Source organism: Mustela nivalis (genome assembly GCF_964662115.1).
Source record: "Mustela nivalis genome assembly, chromosome: X".
In the NCBI taxonomy this organism is placed as follows: Eukaryota; Metazoa; Chordata; class Mammalia; order Carnivora; family Mustelidae; genus Mustela; species Mustela nivalis.
In genome coordinates this window covers 107,033,038-107,056,447 of record NC_139040.1, presented here as the reverse complement: position 1 = coordinate 107,056,447, position 23,410 = coordinate 107,033,038, and the positions used below count along the sequence as shown (strand labels likewise).

Below are 23,410 nucleotides of genomic sequence, written 5' to 3'. Positions count from 1 at the left end.
TTGATCATGTTATAATGAGATTTTTTTCCCCCCACACTCTTACTCATTGGCAGACACAAACGAACTACTTACTACTCCAATGAGCACCATCAAAAATGTAAACTCTAAATCTTCCATGCAGAGGTTAGGGAGGTTGTCATTCCCTGTTCCACATGATGGCTAAAGGAGCTCAGAAAAGGCATATGTTTTGTCTTAGTCTGTTGTTTTGGACTCATGTATTTTGGAATCCTATTGATGATTGATGGATCACTGAGTGATAATTAACAAGTAACCAATAGTTGATTTTTACTCAAGTATGAAAGAAGTGGAGGCAAGGCTTAAATACAGGCTATGGGGAGAAAATGAGATCAAAGAAATTTTCAGATTTTAGTTTTTAGGAGACTTGAAAATTAGTACGAAGTGTATCTTTAGGTGGCATGAGATAAAAATTACCACTCTTTTTTTTTCTCTATTAGGTTTTTCTGTAATACATGGACACCATCCTGATAGCTTAGTGATTTCCATTCTGGGTGGGGAAAAAGGAAGAATTTTATGGGTGAAATGGTATACTTTGCCATCTGGCATTCTGCCAGCCGGGTATTAGTGGTGACCCCAGGTCTGTAGGCTCCATAAATCTGGATCTTAATTTGGTTCTGAAAAGCCCATGCTAAAAAAGGGGTTGATCAGTTCCTGCCCAGAGCCAGCAAACTTGGAGTGAGTTTGCTCCTATGGTGTGGATAATTCCCTGGAGATAAAATGAGTATTAAATGTATCAGAAATCTGGCTCAGGTAGTCTGGTCTAAAGCCGACTCCGACCTTGCACTATCAGTCAAAGGCCTGACATAGATTGAGAACAATCTTCCTTTTTTACCTTCTCCAAGCCTTGCCCATCTTTGCTGGGACCAAATATTTGGCAAAGCATGTGGAGTTCCAAACAGTGCGGGATTTGCCTCACTGTTACACTCACGAAAGCATGAAGAACACTTCAGACATCCTTCCCAGTCGTATGACCCTGCGTTACCAACCAAACTCAACCTGCCCGTCCTGCTATATTCCATCCAGTGTAACACTTGTAGGACTTGTTCTTGCTGTTCCTCCTCTCTAGACTGCTCTTCTCCCCCTCCTCTTCCAGTTCAGGTCGTTCCTATATTTATATGCCCCCTTTTCGAGTCCCCCAGGGTTGGAAGTGCTTGCTTCCTCAGCATCCTCACAGCACAGTGTCTACTTGGAGCACATCTATCCTACCATCTCTTTGAGTCCCATGGACGTGAGTATCTTCCACAATGCACTGTGGATTCCTTGATAGTCGGGACTATTCTGGGCTTACCTCTCTTGCCCTGGGCTTCCTTTGGCAGGATGCCGTGAACCCTGAACACCCTAAGTGGAACAAAGGTTTAATGACTGGTTGAACAAACTAATGTGTATGGCTGACTGATACAGACAGACAGATATGGGGGAATAAATCAGAATGTGTATTGATACTGACTACACTCTACATGCCCCTGGGTATATTGTTCTATTGTTAACTTTCCTCATCTGTAAAATGGGACAATGATATGCCATACCTCACAGAATTTTTGTGGGAAATGGCTAGGACACGTGATGTGTTTGGCCTGTTTTCTTTCATACGGTGATTACTGAATGAATGCTAGCAACTACTGTTATGTTGCCTTATAATTAATATATGGAGAGGAATAGGTTATTGAGGGCAAGGCAATAAATGTGACAAAAAATGGCTAATATGTTTTTAATATTTACTTATTTGAGAGAGAATGTGTGCATGAGTGGGGGGAGGGGCAGTGAGAGAGAGGGAGAAGAGAATCTCAAGCAGATTCCATGCTGAGTGTGGAGCCTGATGTGGGGCTCCATCTGAGATCATGACCTAAGTGGAAAGGAAGAGTCAGATGCTCAACCAACTGTGACACCCAGGCGTCCCCCCAAAATGGTTAATATTTATTAAGTACTCTGTTCATGGCAATATGAATTAACTTATTTAAATTTTCACAGTAACTCAGTGGTAAGAATTCATAGTATCTGCCCACTTCACTGATGTTGGAACTGAAGCATGAGAGGTTAAAAAATCAACAACAACAACAACATTTGACTAACTTTAAATAGTAAATTGGCAGAGCCAGGATTCAAATTCATTCTGGCTCATGCTCTTAACTGCTATTTTAAGGATAAAAGTTGAAAGGCAAGTATTTTATCCATATTTAATCTGCAGCTGGCCTTTCCATTTACTAAATGCAGAACAAATCTGGTGTCCACAACTGTGAAAGTTTAGACATTGGTATATTGGTATATTTCAAGGTCAGTTCCTGGTCATAAAGAAGGTGATGCCATAAGATTATAGAGAACACATGCAAATAAATGTTTAGAATATGTAATTGTTTCTATATGCAGAATGGGTCATTTCATGAACAAATTAATCAAGAGATGATTGTGAACGTTTTGTGGGTGGGGAAGATGGGATGAGGAGGTCACTGGGGCGTGGACAGTCATCGGAGATGTTTTCACATCCTAAGAGAGAAATCCCAAGGGGAATATGTGACCATGTCATAGGCCCTGCCCCTGGGCAGTGATGTCGGTAGCTTCAGAGCTGCCAGGGGGAGACAAATCTGAGTCCATCGGAGACCGCTCATCTCTGAGGGGTGCTTTCTTCTTAACTAAGGAGACCTCCAGAGGTAGTTTCCCTCTTCACCCAATATCATCAAGAAATGAAAAGGAGACAGGAGTGAATTCCCATCCCTATAACTCAAAGTTAAGAAAATGCATGAGAGAGACTGAAATTAAAGCTGTGTCATGAAATGAAATGAAAAATTTAGGAAACAACAGTCTTAGAATAACTAAAGAGGGCGCCTGGGTGGCTCAGTGGGTTAAGCCTCTGCCTTCTGCTCAGGTCATGATCTCAGGGTCCTGGGATCGAGGCCCCGCATCGGGCTCTCTGCTCACCAAGGAGCCTGCTTCCCCCTCTCTCTCTGCCTGCCTCTCTGCCTACTTGTGATCTCTCTCTGTCAAATAAAAAAATAAAAATCTTTAAAGAAAAACTAAAGAATTAAGCATACAATATTTCTGTTCACAGATTATCTTTGGAGAAAGGTATTGCATGGATTGAAAGCACGGGTGAATAAACAAAGACATGGTTTTCAGAAAGAGAAAAGTTTGAAGTGTAGCTTCCTACTGTAGCTATAGTGTAGCTACCTAAGAACAAAGGCACTTTATTCTGTGAGCAATTAGGCAAGGAAATGAAATCTGATCATCTTCTGCAACAATAAGCCCCATGCATTGGACCTTTCTAAGTGGCTGTGTTTTGAACCATTTGCAAGTCCTCTATACAGACTGGGGAGCAAAAGCCATAATTGATACACTGGCACCTTGCATTCTGGCAGAATTCCTTTTTTACTCGGTTAATTCTCTTTTCATTTGACAAGTATCTGTTCAACCTGAATGAGACACATAGGAGCAGTCTCTGGTTTGGGGACACATAGAGGTTTGGAGGTGAGGAAGAGGGAGGGGTAGGCCAAGGAAAGGCCTGGGATGAAACATGGCTGTTGCAGAAGACAGTGAGGCACAGTGAGCTAGGTGTCTTGGAAGCAGAGTTTGAAAGCAAGGCATTTCAGACTCGGAGACTCAAGATTTCCCTGGCAAGGCCAAGGGAGCCAGGGAAGACGTCTGCACAGGGACCCATGATTTGATAAGCAGCTCGGGCTTAGGAAGTTGAGTCTGGCAGCGAGGCCTTAAACAGATTCAAGAGGGACTGGAAGGTGAGACCAGGCGGAGGCTGTTGCTATCACTCAGGTGTGGGGTGACATGTGTTGCATTAAGACTATGTGGCCTGGGGGCGCCTGGGTGGATCAGCAGGTTAAGCCAGTGCCTGTGGCTCAGGTCATGATATCAGGGTCTTTTTTTTTTTTATTTTAAAAGATTTTATTTATTTATTTGACAGAGATTACAAGTAGGCAGAGAGGCAGGCAGAGAGAGAGAGGAGGAAGCAGGCTCCCCGCTGAGCAGAGAGCCCGATGCGGGGCTTGATCCCAGGACCCTGGGATCATGACCTGAGTGAAAGGCAGAGGCTTTAACCCACTGAGCCACCCAGGTGCCCCAATGATATCAGGGTCTTGAGATCGATCCCACGTCGGGCTCTGCTTGGCGGGGAGCCTGCTTCCCCCTCTCTCTGCCTGCCTCTCTGCCTACTTGTGATCTATCAAAATAAATAAATAAAATCTTAAAAAAAAAAAAAAAGACTGTGTGGCCTGGAGTGGGAGAGAAGGTGCAGATAAGGAGGTGTTTTGAAAGAAGGAAGAACTGATTAATTTGGGGGCTGGAACTTCATTTTGGAAGAAACCAAGAGAACGTCTGTATTTGCAGTGTGGAAGACTGGGACGATAAGGATACTGCTGATGGAAATCCCAAAAGTGGGGGATGGCATATGGCTGGATGAATTCATATGGAACATGATGTGTTTGACCTAACCATGAGATTTTAACTGGAGGTGTTGAGTAGAGCCAGTTGGAGATGAGCAATTTGTCTGTCATTAAAGGCAGGAAAGGCAAGTGAGAATAAAAGGGTTGGGACTGAGCATTAGAAGGTGAGCAGGGTAGGAGGAGCTAAAGGAGTAGAACTAGATTCTTCAAAGAGATAGTTTCTTCTGAATGAACAGGCAACACCTCTGTTTGTTTGTTTGTTTGTTTGTTTCTTTCTTTCTTTCCTTCCTTCCTTCCTAAAATATTTCTTTATTTTAGAGGGGGTGAGGGGCAGAGGGAAAGGGAAAGAGAGAATACTCAGACCTCTCTCTGAGCCTGGAGCCAGACATGGGGCTCTATCCCATGACCCCGAGATCATGACTTGAGCTGAAATGAAGATTTGGCTGCTCTACTGAATGAGCCATACAGGCGCCCCGACCTCTGTTTTCTTTTATAAAAAGAAATACAAGTATAACATCTTTCGGGAAGCATACATCCTGTTTCCACTATTAGATCATAGATCATGAAGGCTTAGAACTGGAAGAATCCTTATCTATTGATACACAAAGGTCTATTCTTTAGAACTATCCCAGATGGGCAAAAAACTGCCATATGCTCCTTGAGTACTCATAATCTAGTTTGCAGTATTCCTCAGTAAAAGCATGTCAGAGAAAATTTTTAAAAAAGGTCTTTTTTCCTGTTTTGTTAATTTTGGCCAGTCTAACTGGTGTAAGGTGATATCTTAATGTGGTTTTAATTTGAATCTCCCTGAGGGCTAATGATGATGAACATTTTTTCATGTGTCTGATAGCCATTTATATGTCTTGATTGGAGAAGTGTCTGTTCATATCTTCTGCCCATGTGTTGGAGAGGATGTGGAGAAAGGGGAACCCTCTTACACTGTTGGTGGGAATGCAAGTTGGTGCAGCCTCTTTGGAGAACAGTGTGGAGATTACTCAAGAAATTAAAAATAGAGGGGCGCCTGGGTGGCTCAGTGGTTGGGCCGCTGCCTTCGGCTCAGGTCATGATCTCAGGGTCCTGGGATCGAGCCCCACATCAGGCTCTCTACTCAGCAGGGAGCCTGCTTCCTCCTCTCTTTCTGCCTGCCTCTCTGCCTGCTTGTGATCTCTCTCTGTCAAATAAATAAATAAAATCTTAAAAAAAAAAGAAATTAAAAATAGAGCTTCCCTATGACCCTGCAATTGCACTCCTGGGTATTTACCCCAAGGATACAGATGTCGTAAAAGAAGGGCCATCTGTACCACAATGTTTATAGCAACAATGGCCACGGTGGCCAAACTATGGAAAGAACCAAGAGGCCCTTCAACGGACGAATGGATAAGGAAGATGTGGTCCATATACACTATGGAGTATTATGCCTCTATCAGAAAGGATGAATACCCAACTTTTGTAGCAACATGGATGGGACTGGAAGAGGTTATGCTGGGTGAAATAAGTCAAGCAGAGAGAGTCAATTATCATATGGTTTCACTTATTTGTGGAGCACAACAAATATCATGGAGGACAAGGGGTGTTAGAGAGGAGAAGGGAGTTGGGGTAAATTGGAAGGGGAGGGGAATCACAAGAGACTATGGACTCTGAAAAACAATCTGAGGGGTTTGAAGGGGTGGGGGTGTGGGAGGTTGGGGTACCAGGTGGTGGGTATTGGAGAGGGCACGGATTGCATGGAGCACTGGATGTGGTGAAAAAATAATGAATACTGTTTTTCTGAAAATAAATAAATTGAAAAAATTAAAAAAATATATACAACACAAAAAGATGTAAAAAAAAAAAAAAAGGTCTTTTTTTTTTTTTTTTTTTTTTTAATACGCTCCATGAGGATAGAGACATATCTTTCTTTCCCTACTATATCCCCGGTGACTAGCACAGTACTTGCACATAGCAGATATTCTAATTATTAGTTGAATGAATTAATGTACAGTTTATTCAAGAAGTATCACCCTAACAACTGCATTTTGCATGAAGAATTCCCTATTGTGTGATTCCCGGCAAAATTTTTGGAAAGACCTCCCTTCTCCCACAACTCCCTTCCTCCCTCTTTTCTTTCCTTCCTTCTTGATGATCAAAGTTTAAAAAAGAAAATCATTGGGGCGCCTGGGTGGCTCAGTGGGTTAAAGCCTCTGCCTATGGCTCAAGTCATGATCCCAGGGTCCTGGCGCCTGGGTGGCTCAGTGGGTTAAAGCCTCTGCCTTCCGCTGGGGTCATGATCCCAGGGTCCTGGGATAGAGCCCCGCATCAGGCTCTCTGCTTGGCAGGGAGCCTGCCTCCCCCTCTCTCTCTGCCTACTTGTGATTTCTCTCTGTCAAATAAATAAATAAAATCTTTTTTAAAAAAGGGAAAATCATTTAGAATGACTGGTCCTACAATACTGGACTCAAAAAATTTTATAGTAATAATGTGCAAGGCAAAGCAAGAGCCCAAATCTCCTTCCTATTTGTTTTGTTCAAATTTTTAAACAATCATATTCGAGAGCTGTGAGGACTATATATTATTCACCTTTGCTTTCTCATTTCAGATGAGTTCTGTAGGCAGTAGACTGTTTGCAGAGACTTTCCTTCTTTCATGCCTTTAAGAAATGTTTCTTCATTCATTCAAAGGATACTAGGATGCAAGTTACTTGCTCATGAAGATACATTATCTTATTCATGGTATAGCACAGGGCCTAATACCTGGGAGATGGTCAATAAGTAATTGATAAACGTGATGAATGAAAAGACTTTTTAAGTTCTTGTTATCTTTCAGGCACTATGCTCAGTATGATTATGGTAGATCAGAGAGCAAAATTTTGGGGATAAGGAATGAACACCAAGTCATTCAACTAAATTGATGATAACACGTTCTATTCCCAGCTTTGACTATTTCCCAAGGCTCAGTCCATTCCACCATGGGTTCTGAATGACATCCTTATTTCATTTTCTCCCCAAATTGCTTTAAATTAAAAAGAGAAGAAAAAGGAGAGATCATAACACTAGGGCTCCAAGAAATGATTTCAAGTTAATTCATCTAAATGCAAATGTTACTTAACTTTATTTTCAATTCTCAAGGGCTTTTTCTTTTGACTTGTTAATCACTTTTATGTTTTCATCTTCACTGGAGGTTTAAGAAGAGCCAAGGAGTCCTGCTGACGTGGGAAGACGCTGCTCAACAACGTGATTTCTACTGAGCATCCCAGCGTTCTAATGGGTGCGTCATGCATCGATTGTGTTTACCCCAGTCTTGGGAAAAGATGTAACTTTTCCCAGGTACATTTCCATTTTCTGGCTTTCAGTCTGTCTAGACCTTAACTAAATATCCATAGGCATGCAAGAACGAGACTTCACACCTACACTAATGAGCCCGTTAAAAAAAAAAACCACAACAAACAACAAACAAAAAACAAAACAAAAACCGTTTCCTTGTGCCTTGTGCCATGATGATAGTGAATAAATCACTCACATGTACACAAATGACTCTCTGTGGTCTATTCATGAGGGTTTTTCCCTGAAATTTTGCAGTTTTCTGTAGGCATGTGTCTGTGTTGGGGAGGCCTTCATAATTCATTCTTATTTCCAAACCCTTACTTGTAAAACCCACAAATACATGCTCAATCATTGTCCTGGAAGCTCTTGAGATGTATTACAGTTTCTGTTAAACTCCTAATTATAATCCTTTTCAGTTAAAATCCATTGTTCTAACTCTGATTTACTTAGAGTTGTGCCTGAAAAAAGAAAAGAAAAGAATGGTCTGAGACAAGATTTGGAATGAGAGCTTTTGATAGGTACAGTTCTGTGGCAGAACCATCCAGGCTTGTTGAATGCAAAGATAGCGGCTGAGTTCTCTTTTCCTTCTGGTTATTTATGTGTTTTCTTGACATTGAGACACCTTTGAGTTAAAAAGAGTTTCTTGTGATTGGCTTCAGAATAGATCATGGGGAAGCAACCAGTGCTAACAGAGCGCTCACAGTGAGGACATAATTATTAGCTGATTTTGGGTGATTTATAGCACGGACGCTAACAGGTGCCATCTGAGACCATCATTCATCCACTTCTCTCTATGTTCCTCTCTCACAGCATTTTTGCCCCTTCTATTGTACATTTCTGTGTTGATTCCCTTCTTTCTTCATCTCTGATTTCTTATTCTCTGTTTTCCCTTTTTTTTCTCCTCCATTCACCTCTCCACTTCCTACTCGCCCTCCCCAGCGGGGTTCTGTACAACCAGCAGTGACTAAGATGAAAGGGCTGTCCCCCTCTGCCGGACAGGTGAGGCGTGCTGTCAGTCGGAACCCAGCCTAGAGCCAGCTGAAGGGCCGCAGAACTTGCCACCCCCAAAACATGACTCTTTGGCATAAGAATTGTTTAAGCTCCTTAGTTTTTCTGAAACTGCAGGCAGACACTGGGGAAGCCCTGAAAATGGCAGAAGTTAAGTTTTTTAAAGAGATATTTACATTTATCAGGGAAATTTGCATTTTAAGGGTGGCTCCAGCTCCGCCTTGGGAAAAAGAGAATGACTAAATCTCTAGAAAGCCTTATCAACGGAAAAAACAAAAGTGAAATCTGCATAAGAACCTGACCCTTGTTTACTGTGCTTTTTCTGGCAGCCTCCCCTACCTGACCTATTCCATCCCTAGGCCCCAACATCTCCCTTTTGTCTTCAGCTGCAGGTGGTATTAGAGGTGGTAGCTGGGGCCATTTCCACGAGTTATTCAGTTTTCCTTGGTCTCTCCCTCGTATACATGTTATTTAACTTGTTTGCCTCTCTCCTGCTCATCTGTCTTTTTTTTTTTAAGACTTTATTTATTTATTTGAACAGAGAGAGAGAGAGAGAGAGAGATCACAAGCAGGCAGAGAGCCAGGCAGAGAGAAGGGGACACAGCCTCCCTGCTGGCAGAGAGCCCTGTGGAGCTCTATCCCAGACCCTGAGATCATGACCTGAGCCAAAGGCAGAGGCTTAACCCACTGAGCCACCCAGGCGCCCTTCATCTGTCTTTTATTATGGGAGGTCTCCACCAAGAACCTAGAAGGATAGAGGAAATACTATATTTCCTCTCCCACATAGCCCATGGCTTCTCCGGGAGTATGATTCTCCTTCTTCTTCTTCTTCTTTTTTAAGATTTTATTTATTTATTTGACAAACAGAGATCACAAGTAGGCAGAGAGGCAGGCAGAGAGAGGGAGAGGAGGAAGCAGGTTCCCTGCTGAGGAGAGAGCCGGGTGCAGAGCTCGATTCCAGGATCCTGAGATCATGACCTGATCAGAAGGCAGAGGCTTTAACCCACTGAGCCACCCAGGCGCCCTCCCCTTGTTCTGATGGACTCCTCCATCCACTGGAAAGCACGGAACGACAAACGCCAAGTCCTGGGTCCTTTGTTAAGCCTTCAGCTCTGCCCTCACTGATTTCTCACGCGTACCTCGGAGGAGTGTTTATTGGTTCTCATGCTCATGCAACTGCCTCTTTCGGTGATAATGGAGTCAGGTTATATCAACATTGAGTTGACTTCATAGAGCCAGGCACCTTCAGGGTATCATTAATTTTAGTTTAGAAAAGCAGCAATCAGCCTCCTCTCCTGCTTCATTTGTCAAAATCTTTTGTTTTGGCTACATCTACAGACTGTGAGGAAAAATGTGATGGGAAGGGAAGAGATCATAGGAAGCATTAATTCTGCCTTTTTTTTTTTTTTTTTTTTTTTTTTTTTTGGTCTCAAAGAGATAAAAGTTGAATTACTCTGCTCGGCTGATGTAACTGGATGCCGATTTTATCTTAAAAAGATAGGTTCCATTTTAAAAGCTTTCCTAATGTCTGGCATGATCTGGAGCAGGAAGTAAAGTCAAGTGGGTCGCACCTTGCAATGCCATTACATTAAATCATTTGCATATCAGCCTCTGCTGCTTATTCCTGAGCTTCTATTTATTCCACATTTGGAAGATATCATTCTCACAGAAATTTCCCGAGGCCATTGTCTCATTCCTTTCTAGGGGCATTTTGGGCCACAAGTAGCAGAAGGCTCACAGGGTAATTACATAATTATCCCTCCTAGTATTAGCACACGGGAGTGTTCCCAAGGACCAGAGTGGCAATTTGAAATAATTATCAAGGGATCATATCAGAACTGGTATCATGTGAAAAACAGACAACCTGTATAGCTGCCAGCAGATTCATCCTGAAATATGAAATCAGGAAGACAGATGAAAAAAGATACACCTCCAGTAATTACACATTTTTTCCTGTTTCCTGGTGAAGTTCTTCTATTTTGGGCAATGACATTCTTGTAGATTTTCAGTTTGTTCTACTAGTGACCTTAATAATAATGGTCAACAGGGAAAATTTGCTCAAACATGCACACAACTCTCCTTAACCAAGGAAATCCACATTCCTTACTACCCACACTACCTGCAGCATTTCCAAAGCTCCCTGACCTTGGCTCCCTTCACAGTCAATTTGACCACATATCTGAGAACCTTGTCTGCCAGGAGCCCCTGTTTCCAGTTCCCAGCTCTCCTCCCGGTCGCTGAAAAGAGCCTTTCTCTTGGCTCACTGATGCAGAGCTGCCAAACCAGTATCAGGTCCGTTGGTTACAAATCAATAAACCGGAAGATCTCATCTAGGGCACTTCCAAGTCTTGCAATAGTCGGTCCTTCTCCCTCCTTTGCATATCACAAAACAAGGCACAAGCTAAAGAGGGAAGTACACTTCGTGTTTTTTAACAAAGCACAGAGGCTGGTGCAATGCCCTTCTATTGTTTCTTGGTATGGATTTGTCAGAGCTGGAGTTAAATTGGACAGGTCCTCACTCCCTGTCTCTAGTCTCACTGCCTGCCTGGGCCGCTTTACACTCCTCAGGCTGAGCACTCTCTCACTCCCACCAACCCCCAGCCTCCCCCGCCACGCCGCCAAACCTTCACCCCAGCTCTAAGGTGGTTTCTAAGCTCCTTGGACAGTCCTAAGACTTCCCTGAACTATTGGAGGTATTTTCACTTCAAATCCAAAAGCTATTTTTTTCAACGTGGCTTTACATGGTATAGAAAACTACAGGGAAAAACATTCCCAAATACAGTGTGATCTTTTATAGGAGAAACAAAAGATCGAATTTCTAGGTCATCACGGAAGTAGGTATACTTCCTTGAGCAATAATCTGAAGTACTTTATGAGATTCTTCCTTTCACTAAAGCAAGAAATCCTAAAATCCATCAGGATATGTGCACTGTACCTTGACTTTCTTTTTAATCCTCAAGTGAAACCAAGACAGTAAAGTGTAATAAAAATGCATATAGCCCCAGGCTTTGTGCCTTAGCAAAGAGAGAAAAAATAAGCTTCTTGACTTAATATGTCTACTGTGAATAATCAGCCACTGCATTTTGGGATCTTGCTTTATAATCTTAACGTATAACAGTGAACTCCGTGTTTGTGGTGTGAGAAGAATAAAGGAGTTTTTCGCTTTCTTTGAAAAAAAAAAAAATAAAAAGATTTTCCCAGTTTCCCAAACCAGAGGCATGTGTTAACTTAAAAGAAATGAAACCAGGGGCTGCAATCTCTTGAGTTTTACTAATACATTTTTTTGCATCTTCCCTAAAGTTGTCAATGAAGTATGGGCAAGGTATGAGAGGGTCCCCGCTCTGCAAAACAATGTGGCTAACATTTGTTTTGGATACCTTCTCAGTCTCATTCCCAGATGCTTAGCCTGTCTGGCCCAAGTCTCGGTTCTTTGTTGATTAATAAATATCGCTAGGAAGATCAATGATTGCTCATAACGGGCTTCCAGTATCACAGCTGTGAATATTTGCATTTTAAGAGCAATTTTAATTAAATAATTAAGCAATTAATTACTCAAATACTTATTGAGTCCTTATAAGGCACTTTGCTAGGAGAGGAAGGGGGAAAAAAATAAATAAAACAAGGAGTCTATTTTCTATGAATTTATGGATTAGATATTTTCAAATAGGCATAACAAAGTAGCTTGGGAAAGGTCTTAATATACCCAGTCATTCTCCAATTTGACTATGTATCACTACTACCTGAGAAATGTCTAAAAAACAGATACTTAGCTAGAAATTCTCTAGAATTTCTGACCTAGTCCATTAGCCACTGGGGCTTGAGAATCTGTACTTTTTTTAAAGCTCCACCAAGGACTCTGACATGTAGCCCATTTTTGGAGCCACAGGTGTAGTGGAAAGGCCACCAGTTCTAAGGGGCAGGAAGACTTGAGTTAGAATGTCTTACTAGCTACTTGACCTTCTGCATCTCATCTAAGTGTCTACAGGCCTTAGTTTCCTCATCTATAAATAGAAGTACTGAATACCAGCAACAGTGACAATAGTCACCACAGCTAACATTTATAGAGCATTTACTGTGGTCCCAGTGCTGTGTTTATACTTTAGAGGTAGACTGCGCATTTGAGTCTCTCCTATCAGAAAATAAACTTAATGAGAGTTGGGTATAGTCTATTTCATTCACCTCTGGATCCCCAGGATCCTGGTTGGCACTTGTCTCATAGTAGGTAGCCAATTAAATATTTAAAAGAATCAACAACCAAATGATGAAGGTCCTTCCATTAGGACCATTTTACTTTTTAATTTGTTGCTTTTAAAAAGATTTTATTTTATTTTTTTTTAATGACAGAGAGAGAGAAAGAGAGAGAGAGGGACAGGGAGCGGGCACGCATGAACGAGTGGGTGGAGGAGCAGAGGGAGAGGGACACGCTACTCTGCAGTGAGCGTGGAGTATGACATGGTGCCTGATCGTACGAGCCTGAGATCATGACCTGAGTCAAAATCAAGAGTCAGAGGCTCAACTGACTGAGCCACCCAGGTGTCCCTAGGACTTTCTTACAGGTGAGCACACTCATGTATGGATAATGAGATGCTGGAAAGTGTGTGCCTGGAGAGTCCATTTCCTATTAGAGAGCCTCTCATTTTCCTGGCAACTGGGCACCTGGTGGCTCATTGGGTTAAGCCTAAGACTCTTGATCTTGGCTCAGGTCTTGATCTCAGGTCATGAGCCCCAGCCCCATGCTGGGCTCCATGTTGGGTGTGGGGCCTACTTAAACAAACAACAAACAAACAAAAAAGAAACCTAACAGCTCTTGAGGTGATAGACTGTGTAGAACGTATTAATGAAGGAAGTTAGTTTTAAGCAAGGCCTTCGAAGTTGGGTAAGAATTTGATGGGCCAAAACAGATGCAAGTTTCCATGTGGTCAGAGCAGAATGAACAATTTTTTTTGGCACTAGTAAAGGCCTGGATGTAGAATATAAGCAGAGGGAAAACTGAATAATGTGAGGCTGGAAAAGTAGCTGGGGTTAGATCAGAGTAGTACTTGTTAGTCAGGTTTAAAAACAGAGACTTTGTCATTTATGGGAAAGCGTGAAAACATTTTAAAAAGTAATTATTAAAATTCTCATTACTTTTACTGCATTTACAGAATAAAAAACTCAAGGAAAACAAAGAAATGAAAATCTTTAAAAACCTGTCTCCCCTTTACCACACCTTTCCAGCCATCTTGCTTCCCATCTTGGTGGCAACTGTGAGTCACATTTTCATATTTTACATTATTTTTATCAGTAAAGAAATACCACGGCGAAAGCAGTGAGTTCTAGGATGACCTGAAGCATGGAACAGGTGTAGAAAAGATAAGCTGCCAGGAATCAAAACAAGAGCTGGTGTGATAGCTGGTTAAAGTAAGGGGACGGGGGTGGGGGGGTGGGGGGGTGGCGGTGTGTGTGCCTGGGTGGCTCAGTGGGTTAAAGCCTCTGCCTTCAGCTCAGGTCGTGATCCCAGGGTCCTGGGATCGAGCCCCACATTGGGCTCTCTGCTTGGCAGGGAGCCTGCTTCCCCCTTCCCCCCACCGCCTACCTCTCTGCCTACTTGTGATCTCTGTCGGTCAAATAAATAAATAAAATCTTTTTTTAAAAAAGTAAGGGGACTGGGCTTTCATCCTATGTGACAAGGACATGTGTATGAATCAGGACAGACCCATAGTGTCTTGGGGCAGAGCCTGATAGGATAACCCAAAGCAGTCAATCAAGAATGGTTAAACAGGGGCGCCTGGGTGGCTCAGTGGGTTAAGTCACTGCCTTCGGCTCAGGTCATGATCTCAGGGTCCTGGGATCGAGTCCCACATCGGGCTCTCTGCTCAGCGGGGAGCCTGCTTCCTCCTCTCTCTCTCTCTGCCTGCCTCTCTGCCTATTTGTGATCTCTCTGTCAAATAAATAAATAAAATCTTAAAAAAAAAAAAAAAGAATGGTTAAACAAAGACTTGGTGGAATGATGGAAAGAATACAAAGGGGGTGGGAGTGAATTCTCAAAGCCCGTCACGTCATTCGACCTGATGTTAACAAGAGCCGTACTATGGCTTTGGTAGAAATACTGTATCTGACTAAAAGACGACCTGTAAAGCATGTAACAGCATCTGCTACAAAGGAAGCACTGAGTAAATGGTAGCTGTCACTTATTTGGGTTAAAAGGTGGGTCAGAGCAGAAGTGGAATGGGTAGATTTGGCAGACACATCCCTGGGGGAAGTTCTGTGTCTATCTTGCCTCTTTTGTCATCAGTATACAGGCGGGCCAGTTGGGGATAGCTAGGTGATTACTCTCTTTTAGCAGAGTCTAAACGAGTCTAGAGTGGAGACCATGAGAGGTGAGCTCAAGAACCAATTATTCCACAAGCAGTCTGGAGTGCTGTTATGCACTGCGTGTTTATGTTGTGCCAGTGGCAAAGACAGGATGTGAAACACTCCTGCTCTCAGGAACCTGTGTCTTGTGGGAAGAGCACTGCACACGGGACGAATCAGACTCATTATGTGCCCACCTCTGTGTTCCTGAAGTAAGAAGTGAGAAAGCTGTGAGGTCTAGAACAATCTGGGAGGGTTCGCTATGCAGGTGACACACCCAGATCAATCCAGAGTCTATGTAGCTTAGCATCTCATGCCCACTGAGGACTAGTGTTTGAACAGGCATTTTGTATGCCATTACTGACATCATCTTAATGGATTAAACATTCCCAAGACTTCAAATACTTTTGCTTATACTGTTGATTTTTTTCTTTCATTTTGGTAAGCAAACAATTCGTCATTCTCTTCCCTTCTTTTAGGCATTTCACATTTGTTTGCAAAGAGCTTTCAAAATACAGTGATTACAATGGTTTATTTTCTTGCCTTCTCTTCATTTTGTCACAGTTGATTTTTTTCATGGCTATGTGAATATAGACAGTTGGATATAAAGCATTCAGTGATTTTGTGTTGAGATAAAAATAGTGGGTTTTACACAAGTAAAGAGTTGGTATCATTACCGTTCCTCCTTGAAAATGATTTTATTGCGCTGATGACAAACTTTCTTCTAGACTTTTCTAAAGTAATGTTAAACCTCATTCATACAACTTTGAACATCTTGTCCTTGATCTAGGATTGAACACACATTTCACATCTTGGAAAAAACTTTTTTTTTTTTTTTTTGGTTAGCTGATCTTTTTATCCCTTCAGGCATTAACCAGTCTTTTTATTTTCTGAGCAGCAGTTCTGGAGCTAAATTCCCTGAAGGCTAAAGCAACTACTGGATGGTTCAAAATGTATAGTGCTAAAACTTTGCTTTTGTTGTATTATTATTTTTTTTTAGTAGAAATCCCACAAAGAAAACTATGCTCTTGATTAGGAAGACATAATGCAGTACATTTCCACAGATTTCACTCTAATTTGGAACTTCCAGAATTTCCATCTGAGCTGGCACTGACACCCAACTCTGTAATATGTACAAAAGAGAAAATACATCACAGTAAACTTCCAGAGTAAATAAGTCTCCCTCCAGCCCAGGGATATTTAAACAGATCAGAAACAAACTAGTATTTTAAAATAATACTTTCATAAGGCAATTTATATGCTAATAACAGATGATTTCCCTTCTGGTCACCAATGCAAGCTTTAAAAATATTACATACAAAATGGTAGGTAAGGTGGGGCACCCGGGTGGTGCAGTTGGTTGAGTGCCTGGCTCTTGGTTTTGGCTCAGGTCATGACCTTAGAGTCATGGGATCAAGCCTTATGTCGGGCTCCACGCTCAGTGTGGAGAGCTCAGTGGAGCTCTCTCCCCCTCTTTTTGCCCCTTCCTGCCATGTACATGCTCTCTCTCTCTTACTAAAATAAATAAATCCTTCTTAAAAAAATGAATAGTATGTGAGTTAACCCAAATTAATATTGGTCTTAATATTTTTCAAAAATCTAGGATTTAGACATTTCACTAATTCAATCTAGCCTTTCTGTCCAAAAGTTAAAACAGTTGGTTATAATCTCAGTAACAAGTGTCAAGAGATGTAAATAAGAACAAAAGAGTCATCCTTAAGAATTTATCAGAGAATAAAGGTTTTTGTGGCATCTCTTACTACATATTTGCCCATGAGGTATCTTTACCTAAAGAGCAGCATTTCTCAACTTGGGCATTATGAACATTTTGGTCCAGATAATTCTTTGTTGTTCCATCCAGTGTGTTTGAGGGTGTCTAGCAGCATCCATGACCTGTATGCACTAGAAGCCCAATGGCACCACCTCCCCAGCTGTGAACAAAAATGTCTCCAGACACTGCCATGTACATGAGGGCCAAAAATCACTGGTCTGTATTAAACCTCACTTTCTACTTCTTATACGTACATAATGATACTGATATTTGAAATAAGACCTCAGTTCTAGTCCATCATTCTGTCCCATCACTCTAATATAATAATGGGGATGGAAAATTAACAGTCCCAAGTCATACAGAGACTATCCTCAGATTGGCCTAATCCAGAATCCCTTTAAAAGTCAATCTTGGTTCTGGAGCTCCCCATGGAGCTGTCACAGACTTCCTAAGATCTGCATGGTGATTTAATGACTACCTCTGCCCAATCCTGTTTCTTCCCTTCTCACTTCACAGGTATTATTCTCCAATAGATTCTGTCTTGGCATCTGTTCCCCAGAGGACCCAACCTGCAACACTGATTAATCTATCAGTCAGAGCATTCCATTCTCTTAGCCCTAGATGGGCACTCTCTCTCCATCTGAGCCATTCACAGTCAGGCCCCCAAAGTTTCTCAACTCTTGGGTGAGAGTAGCTCTGTCTCTGTTTTGCTGGGGATGTGGAGGATGTTCAGAGAATGCAGAGGGGCCCGAAGCATTGTGGCTGCCTGAAAACCACTGCTGCTAGCACCAGCTTTTGTTTTTTTCCTTGACTAACATGAGTTTTCTGCCACAGCCAAGAGTCCAACCTACTACACTCCATAATAAAGGGGAAACTACAGAAATATTTGGGAAAATTAACAAGGAGCCTAGAAGTTGTTATAAATGAAATCAGGACAATAACTATTAAGAATTAGGTATACAACTTGTTCAAGAATTACGAAGCATTCTGCCTTCTTAAGTCTAAACACACTTCATAAAAGGTGGGAGAGGGAAGAATTATACCAATTATAGCAAATGATTCTACCAATCGCTGCATTAATTTTCTGATGATTTTCTCTAATCTCAGCATGGAGAAGTAGTGGTTATTGAATAGTGCATAGTAGCGGCTGTGAGGTCATCAATGCACATTAGGTTCAATTTCCTATCAGGAGACATAGAGCTAATGTGGGTGTACTCCTACTCAGCATACCCCACCCATTCCCATTTCCTATTCCTCATTGCTAACAATTAGGAGAAAAGAAAATTTACATGACTACAATATTTGATTTGAACCAATCTCTCAAGCTTGAGAATATTTCAATGTGTGTGCATTTAAGACTGAAGTAGGCCCATTTCAGTACTTTTTTTTTTAATAGAAAGATTTCTTTGAAAATTCAAAGCCACATTTGTCCACTCCAAGTTTTTGAAAAGCTTCATTTGTGAAAAGCAACCTTGACTAGAGCTTCTGGGGATCATTAGTAGGAGCTGGATCTTCACAGGAGTTTCTGTGTTAGGAAGAGGTACTTGGACGTTTTAGCTCTAAGCTGCTGAGCACCTGGGATTTGGTCATTTGAAAAGGTGTCAGCTTTAAGTTTTTTTAGATTCCAGATAGAAGAGATATCATCTGGTATTTGTTTTTCTCACTCTGACTTATCTCACTTGGCATAATTTCCTCAAGATCCATCCATGTGGTTGCAAATGACAGAATTTCCTTCTTTCTCAAGTCTAAAGAGTATTCCATAAGGGGTAAGAGGATGGGAAAGTTGGCATTTAAGAGTACAGACTTGCAACTAGTAGATACTCGAGCTCTGAAGACCTAATACACAGTACAGTGACTATAGACGACAACACTGTATTATTCTAAACATTCAGCTTGGTAAGAGGGAGATTTTTCATTGTTCCCAACACTATAAGAAATGATCATTATGTGATGGGATAGAGGTGTTAGCTAACACTACAATGGCATCATCGTGTGAGATAAAATGTATCAGATCCTAAACTTACACAGTGTCGCATGTCAAATAAAAAAGGTGTTAATTGTTGACAGACCCTAATAGATCTCCTCTGTGTGTGTGTGTGTGTGTGTGTGTGTGTGTGTGTGTGTTTAAAGATTCTTTTAAGAGATTTGTATTATGGGCTCCCTCTTAAAATGAGAGCTTGGGGAGCTATTCCATTTTACTCTGTCTAGGAAAAGGTGCCTGACATTTTCTCTCAACAAGTTTCCATCCATGGTCAGTCACAGCACTGAAATATTCTTTGCCTCTTGGCTGGAGAGCTTGGTGTCTTGGTCACCTCTTCTGTTGCATAGTGTACAGTGGTAACACATGTGGGGGGACGAGGCCACCCACATTATGCAATATATGCTTTCTGACTCTTTCATGCTTACCAGTTACTGGCAGGGACTCTTAAGAAGTAGAGAACTCTAAACTGGGTTTTGAACATAGCAAGATTCTTGGAAATGACTCTTCTTTTTTTATTCAACTGCATATGATCAAAAGGCTTTCCAAATATTGTTTTAATTGCCAAAGGACCAAGTCATAGGCCCCTTGAGTTTCTTCAGATGCCCATCATATTACTTGGAGCGCTGACATAGGGTCCGGATTTCTCAGGCTATAGGCATCAGTGTTAACACAACCGTAGGAACAGGAGCACAATGGTCAGAGCCACGGGGGGTGGGGGGGGCTGTATCTCCAAGACCCTTGAGTGGGGCTTTGAACCACAGGGGAACTCCCTGGAAAGGGAATAGTTTGCCACTGTGCACAAGGCCATTCCGCTTCCGCACTCTCTCGAAGATCTTGAAAGGAGCAAATTAAATAGAAGGGGAAGTCTGGAGTTGGCAGAGGTGAAAAGATCTCAAAATGGCTGAAAAGTTTTTGGGGACTCTGACTTTGTCTGGGTGAAAATGATGAACTACAGTTTGCTACTCACTCATTCTGTTTAGGAGCTTTTCACCTTCATGGTGATGGTTTGCATTGAATCTATATAATAATCAAGGCATTTTCTCTTTTGTATTCGTGTGTGTGTGTGTGTGTGTGTGTGTGTGTTTTAGTCTATTTCTATCTCTCCCTGATTCTTGTCTTCCATTCAAAGCCATTACTCTCCTCTTATTGCTGCCTTTAATGGCTGCCTTCTGTTACAGTCTGACTGCCTTTTTCTCCACCCGTTCCTCCAAATTAGGGGGTCCCCTCCTCCTCTTCTATGCAGCAACCTCTCTGCAGAATATGTCTTCACTTTTCCCTACTGTAGCCTCTTTCGTGATTGGCCAACAGCAAAATGAAACTTAGTAGAAGCCAATTCTAAAAGCACTTTCGAAGGATGAAATCTTATCATTTACTCCCTGAATTACTGTCATCAGTAGAGTTGGTGCAGAACGGTATTCCATTTTGGGGCTCATTGGATAAGTATGAGTTCAACTTGGTGGCCATAAAATAACTGGGGAAAAATTTCGTTCCTTTCCTCCTGTGTAGCTCAGATCTCTGTGACTGACCTTGTTTCTTTATTTCTAACTACGTCTGATGGAAAAATAACTTTTCTTTCCAATTTAAATTGTGTCTCTATAGTGCCTAAGATTTTCCTGGGCCTTTTATGAAGATCAGTACAATTTCATTTTCATTTTCTAGATGATGCAGCTTAATTTTGGAAAATTAGACTACATGCCCAGGGAAGGATTCAACATTTCCGGAGAACCTAGCATTTTCTGTCTTCCAGAAGACTAAAATTAGATCCTGTTTTAATGACTGTCCCTGCGACATTAAGTTCTATGTAATGAAAATGTTTCCATGTTCCTGCTGACAGACGACTTCCTACTCTTCGCTGATATGGGTCTGAGGAATTCTGACAATCAACAATAATAATTGTATAAACATTAACGTTTACCAAGTGCTTGCTTTGTGCCAGGCCCTGCGCAAAGTGCTTTATAATGATTATTTCACATTTGGTCTTCCCAGTAACCCCATGAGTTATGAATACAAATGCTCTGGGCGTATCAGAACTGTTCACATTTGGTGACTGATTTAATAAAGATTTTTTAAGCTGTCTGGTAAGCTCCCATAGTGCTTACTGCTCTGATTCTCTATACCACTCCAATGACACAAAGCCCATCCTGCTTCGAATTCTGGTATTATTATCATTTTCTTGTGTGTGGAGGAGGAGAAAAATAAACAGGTCTTCTATTATTGACACGCACAAGAAAAGGCTGACATTGCTGACACCTGGTTCCACTCTGGGATTTGTAGCAAATACCTCTGGGGCCCGTCAGCCCACCTCTGACAGCTGTGTTATCACCTGGGAAGGGTTCCAGGCAAATCCCAACCTCATCCCGAGTGGCTAGCATCCCACCCCAAAAGAGAGCCACGAGTCTTTCTGTTTCCTGCCCCAGGGGTTTCCCCACAATGTCATGGGTGGACAGACACAGCCACGGGGGACTGAATGCTTCGGCAGCAACCCTCAACCAGTGGGGGTCAGGAGCAAGTAGATAAAAGCTTCGGTTCTGCCTTTCAGGCTCTAGCTACCTATATTCAGTTGTATTTTATTCTGTACACTTCTCATGTGTTCCAGAGGACAGCTTAGCTTTCTTTGTTGTCTCATTTTTCTTGCTCTCTTTCTCCTGCTTCTGAGAATCAAGTCCTAAATAAACTTCCCACACCCAAGTCTTTGTTTTAATTCTGTGATGGGCTAACCCGAAGACACCAGGTCTTGGGACAGGCTTTGCTTCCAATAAGTGTGGACACTTGGAGAAAGCAGATAGGAGCACTATTAAAAACAGAATCTAGGTTGTTGACACTGAGAAGCTTACTTCATCCAAGATTTAAGACCCTATTAGTCAATCAATAAATATTTATAGTAAGTCAGGCATTGTGTTGGGAGCTGCTGTTGAAGCTGGAGAGTTAATCCAGGGTCTGGCAAAAAGGCTTGTTGGAACTTCTGCCTTAGGGCAGCAGCAAACAATAGAAAGAGTTTTAAAATAATGAGAGTTATCTAATCAGATCTGAATTTTTGGAGGATTATAGGGCTGCATTGTGGAGAAGGGATTAAGAAGCGAGACCAAAATCAACCAGAAAAACTAGGAGGCTGGCTAGTATTTGAGGCATAAGATGCTTGAGGCAAGCATGAGGTAAAGAAGGGAATGGACTTGAGAGATGGACTTGGGGACAGAGTGGACAAGACTTGGTGAGAGATGAGTATATTAGGTTTAAGGTAAGAGTGGATTCTGGGATAATGACTTGGGCAATTGTATTTCTACCTTGGGCAACTAGGGGAAGGGTAATGTTAAGAACAGTGAAGTGAGGAAGGGGAAAATGTTGAGGTTGGGGGTGGGAGGAGAGGAGGGCAATGATGAGCTCCATCTGGGCAGGTTAAGTCTGAGGCGCTTGTGGGATGTTGAGATAGTGCTGTCCAGGAGGCATGCAAGGTGGTTGGACCTGGAAGCAGGGGAAGATCTAAGCTTGCCTCCAGTCCAAAATTCAAGCCAGCCTTTCCAATGACTCATGCTAGAGCAACTGGACATCGTATTCAAGAAATCAACCTCATGCTGCACTTCACGGTTTATGCAAAAGCTAATTAAAAACGCACTACAGATGGACATATCAAAGGGAACATTATCAAGTCTATAAAAGAGGAGAAAGTCTCTGGGATCTAAGACTAGGTAGGCAAAGAGTTCTTAGACTTGACACCAAAAGCACGATCTATGAAAGGGAAAACAAAAACAAAAACAAAAAACAATTAATTCTACCTCACCAAAATTTAAAATTTTTGCCCTGTGAAAGACCCTGTGAAGGGATTGAAAAGACAAGGTAGAAAATATCTGGAAAGCACAACACAACAAAAGACTATGATCTAATATATAAAAGACTTTTAAAATGCAACTGTCAACCCATTCAAATTAGAAAAGAGATGAAAGACATGAAAAGACATTTTGCTGAAGACAAATAAGCACATGAAAAATTGTTCTGTGTCACTGGCCACTAGCAAAATCCAAATTAAAACTGCAGAAAGATATTCATTCCTACATAGGTATCTGAATGGCTAAAATAAAAATAGTGACAACAATGGGCACCTGGCTGGCTTAGTGGGTGGAGCATGCGACTTTTGATCTCGGGATTGTGAGTTCGAGTCCTTTGAAGGGTGTAGAGATTACTTAAAAATAAAAATAAATACTATATAAAAAAAATAGTAACACCACAAGATATTGGTGAGGATACAGAGAAACTGGATTACTCACACACTGCTGGTGAAATGTGTCAAAACATTTGACACCTTCTTATAAAACTAAATATCCAGCTATCATAAGACTCAGCACTTGTGTTCTTGGGCACTTATCTCAGACAAATGAGAACTTATGTTCACACAAAAATATGTACAGGAATGTTGTTAATTTTATTCCTACTATTTGGAAACTATCTTGGAAATTACACCCAGATGTCCTCCAAGGAGTGAATGGTAAAATAAACAAGGCCATATCCAAAATACAGACTACTGAAAAATATGAAGGAACTAACTATTGCTACATGCCAGAATTTAGATGAATATAGGGAATTATATTAAAGGAAAAAAGTGAATCCCTAAAGATTATATACC

General features: G+C 41.6%; 1 protein-coding gene across 1 annotated transcript in view; it reads right to left on the bottom strand.

Annotated features, from left to right (window-relative positions):
• DMD (dystrophin) overlaps nt 1-23,410 on the bottom strand; it is a 2,004,585-nt gene that overhangs the window by 233,431 nt on the left and 1,747,744 nt on the right. The gene's annotated exons all lie outside the window — the stretch shown is intronic.